The sequence below is a fragment of the Podarcis pityusensis genome, assembly GCF_964106645.2.
Source record: "Podarcis pityusensis genome assembly, chromosome: 15".
In the NCBI taxonomy this organism is placed as follows: domain Eukaryota; kingdom Metazoa; phylum Chordata; class Lepidosauria; order Squamata; family Lacertidae; genus Podarcis; species Podarcis pityusensis.
In genome coordinates this window covers 40,501,651-40,506,128 of record NC_138040.1, presented here as the reverse complement: position 1 = coordinate 40,506,128, position 4,478 = coordinate 40,501,651, and the positions used below count along the sequence as shown (strand labels likewise).

Sequence of the window (4,478 nt, the reverse complement as noted above, 5' to 3'; positions counted from 1 at the left end):
TTAATTATTAAGTATCTGGCCCATGGATCAGCTGTTCCCCATTCTAAGGTACTGGGTGAAATTCTGTTGCCTTCCAACCTTGGCCACCCAATACCTCAACAGCCACCCCTTCTTGGACATATAATTTTATAGTTTTCCTGAACTCTAGGTGATAGCTTGTCTGTGTTGTTGTTTTATTTGGGTTTACATTAGCCACCATTGATGTCATGCTCTGTTACGTTCACACTGTTGAACTAACATTTCTGATAGTCTGATGACTAGATACAAATAAACAATTTTGATTTAATCTGATTTGAGTGGAGAAGAGGAGTGAAATCTCCAAGTACCAGCAAAGTGCTTGCTATGCATTTGTCTGGGTTTGTGTTGGGTGTGTGTGACCACACCAATTGCTGGCATGCCGTCCAAAGAGGGTTGGCTATTGAGGTATTGGGTGGCCAAGACTGGAAGCCTTAGAATGGGTGATCCATGGGTCAGATCCACCTGGCAGTCATACCCATTCAACCTGAGAGTGATAGGCTCTCCCCACCCCCTGCCCTCTCCATTTTGGCTTCCCTGATATCCCCTCCCATCTGCCTGGTTCTGACCCTTCCCCTGTGCTATGCCATCCTTTCCTGATGAGAGGCAGAGAACGTGTGATGCATTGGGAGTTGCCATCCCAGGGTTCTCCCTCTCTTCTGCAGGTCCTTCTGGGCTCAGCTTTTAATATACCCAGGAACTGACATGCCCAGCATACACTGTACATGTTGCTTGCTTTCAGGAGTGATCAACCAGGGGTAGGGGCAAGCCACAGTTTAAAAATGTGTGCTGAGCCTGCAGGAGTACAGGAGGCTCCCTGTTTTAGAAATTCAATTCACCCTCCAACTCATGGAGGGCAGCTGGATGGCAACGTGTGGCGGGGGGGGGAGTTAGTTTGGTTGTCCCCTTTGTCCCTCCCTCGTGTGTTTATTTAATCCTGACAGAGGACACTTGAAGAGGGTTTTGTGTTACCCCATAATCCATCTGGCACTCTTTCAAAGAATCTCTTTCTAGTTCTGCTGATGTCAAAGCTTATTTTTCACAGAATGAGTCTGACTGATTCAGATTAAATCTGACTGATTTATTAGCTCAAATAATCTAATCATATTTGCATAATTTGTGCAATCTGCATATATTGCATGTTTTTCACGCCTCACTTGCAAAGCATATATTTACATCGCGGGGGGAGGGGGATATGTGTGTGTGGCTGAAATACAATACAGTTTAAGTTCCTGGTCCCACCGAAAGCCTAATTTGAGTCTTCAGGTTATTTTCTGGCCTTCATGGTGAATAAGCTAAACAGCCACCAATGGGTGTGATGAAAGCAGACTGCTCTTGCCAGCTCCTCTTTTTCATTTTCTAATTCCATGTCTCCTTGCAAAGAAGCTGCTTCCCCAATTCTCTTGATTACTGTTGTAAAACAGAAACATTTGATCTATTGGAAGTGGTGCATGGGAGATGGAGTTTCTTGAGCGCTAAATGACTGATTCAGGGCCGTCTCATAAAGATGCTTGTTTGTCCCATCTCCCTGATTTATTGATGCTTTACTAGAAGATTGAAATCTGGAAATGTTCTCATGACTCAGAGATTCTCATTAGGCGGGGGAGCTATCAGCTGAGTACATGAAAAGGCGGGCTATATTTCCAGGCTTTGAAGTCAAGTGATGGATCTTGAGCATGTTAATGCTTCCCCATTTTGCTGGATCGGCAGGGAGAAATGCTTTTCTTTTATCACAGGTTGTATATTCACCTCTATTCATTTGTGATGATGGAGAGAATTAATGTATAATGTCCAAAGGAGGCTGTGCTTCTTAACATTCATTCATATATTTGTGTGTGTGTGTGTGTGAGAGAGAGAGAGAGAGAGAGAGAGAGAGATTTTAATATCATCTTCAGATAAAGTAGTATCCTACTTATGTTACTATTTTTTAAGAAAAGATTCAGGGTATCTTATCATATCTCATCTTTCCCTGCTGCTCCTGTGAGTGTTTGGGAAGACTGCTCCTCCCTGCAAGCCAATTCCATCGGGCCTAGGGGGCGGGGCCTACACTCACACATACTCTGAGCAGCTCTCAGCAGCAAGTGGCGAAAATGGTTTTAAATGTTTTAAGTGTTCTTAATCTGCTGCACCTTGAATGGTGGTTTTTTATAATATTATATTATTTTATTATTTTCTTTCTGTTTTGGGTGGGACAAATGTTTAGTCGGGGCAGCAACACCCCCTCAAAAACCCAGATGGCTTCCTATTTCTGCTCAGTTTCTGTTTGCACTATCTCAGCCTCTCTTACATTGAAAACACATGCGTTTAAATACACCCACATTATATTTCACATTAGGGCTGAAACACCCACATTGCCTTCCATGTTATTTTTCTGTGAATGATGGTGGCTGATGCAGAGGCCGCCACCCACATTTTGTGTCCCTCCCTCTTTTGCTGCTCTTGTAAATACAACAGCCATATTGTGTTATGCCATGCCCCTGCAACAGTCATTTTGTGACGGGCACCCCCAAAACGTGTTAGAAAACCTATGTAATGTAATTTAATTTAATGCAATGTAACAGCTGCAATGCAGATGACTCCAATTGCAGTCTCAGAAATGCTGAATCGTTGCCTTATTAATTTGTTAACTCCCTTTAAAAGTGAGTGTGTGTCTTAGATAGGAGGGGTGAAAATTGAAGGTTGGCTGGTTATCTTGATGTTGTTTCATTGACCAAGAATGTGCGATTGTGGAAACTTCAAGTAGATGCTGTGTCTGTAGGCGTTTGTGAGGACAGATAAGCTATGGACTGATAACTTATGATGCACTGCTAGGAAGGAGTTTTGGAAGCAAAAAGAACCTCTCTTGGGCTCAAGCAAGAAAAATGCATTGTATTGGACTTGATATGCATACATGATACTTCTTCTTAATAGTTGCCATCTTGCAAGTAAAGATTCATCTTCAAGTCTTGTGTGTTGAGTCAAACCTCATCACTGAAATTTGAAGGTGGAACCACTGCATCACTCAAAAGATAGCTAACAGAACTTTCACAAAATGGCTCCTGGGGAAAAAAAAGAGGGGGTTACATGTACATTTATATTTTCAGAATGCATATCATATACAATTCAGCTATCATGCAGTCACCTAGAAACAGCCTGAAAAACACATATAAGCCACTCTAAGAATTCAATTATCCCAGCAAGTTTTTTTTATGTCCCTATTAGTGTAAAGAGCTACTGATATGCTTTCTCTCCAGTGATACCTTGCCAAACAGACATCATTTTATAAGAGCAAGAGCCAAGATTGGATCAAGGATGCTGGAGTGAGGTCAGATTGATGTTCAGTAATGTCCCCCTTCTGATTTCCAGCAGGGTGAAGCCATCTGTGAATTTCCAGCCTATTTCATCGAGGAGCCTCCAATCCTCTCCACTGGGAGAAGAAAATTCAAAGAACAGGCTAGCAGCAGTGGGAGGCAAGTATCCAGATCTGTTATAAGAACATACAGTCAGAATCAATTTCTCGCCACAGAAATAACAGCAACAAACAGGTTTTAATAAAATTAACTCCCCTTCCCTCAGTGCTGTCACAGCTTTCTAAGGTGAGATTTGACCCACCTCTGAGGTTTAACATCTACACCAAACCACTCAGTGGGGTCGTCTGGAGTATGGGAGTGTGTAGTCATCAGTATGCTGATGATACACAATTCTACTTTTCTTTTGCAGCTCAGGCAGTTGTGGCACTGGATGTGCTGGATCAGCGCCTGGCCTTGGTAATGGACCGAATGAAAACCTGCATAATGAAGCTCAATTCAGATAAGACAGGGACAGCGAATGGGTGGTTCCTCTGTCTGCATGAGTGTGATGCATCCTGTTCTCTGTCTCTCTGCAGAGTATTCTACCCTATCTGACTGGAGATAGCCTGCCTTCAGTTGTGTACGCTCTGGCATCTTCCACGATTGACTGTTTTATCTGTTGTGTAGAGCATTCTACTCATGTTGAAGCTCAGATCAGTAAAAGCCCCCTGCAGACATTTCCCACTCAACACAGGAATGGTCTGACCTTGCAGGTCAATGCACACAGGGACATGGGGATGGGGCTTGCATGGACATCTCTGCTCTCACATCTCTGGATACAGAGTTCAAGTCTTCAAGTGCCTAGAGTGACTCTTCTGTTCTTACAAGCATCTGGTTGGCCAACTGTGATGCTGGACTATATGGACCACTGATCTGATCCAGCAGGCTCTTCTTATATTCTTATGACATTGCGCCCATGGTGTCATCCGTCCTAAAATCAGAAATGGGCGTGTGACTAATACTGGGATCACAGCATTTCCCTGATCAAATAGACAAAGCTGCAAGGCAAAAATTAGAGGTAACCTCATCTTTGGAAAACGAGGACAATTAAGTGTTACAAATCATATCCACTTATTGAGATCAGCAGAGAACAGTCTATGCTTGCTTACAATATTTATGATCAAGTCAACCCAT

General features: G+C 43.0%; 1 long non-coding RNA gene across 1 annotated transcript; it reads left to right on the top strand.

The window, feature by feature from the left end:
* The first annotated feature begins 1,382 nt into the window (after window positions 1-1,382).
* LOC308463922 lies at window positions 1,383-4,245 on the top strand. The gene is made up of 3 exons (XR_013979827.1): window positions 1,383-1,751; window positions 3,361-3,464; window positions 3,715-4,245. It is a non-coding gene; the product is annotated as an uncharacterized lncRNA (long non-coding RNA).
* Window positions 4,246-4,478: the final 233 nt, after the last annotated feature.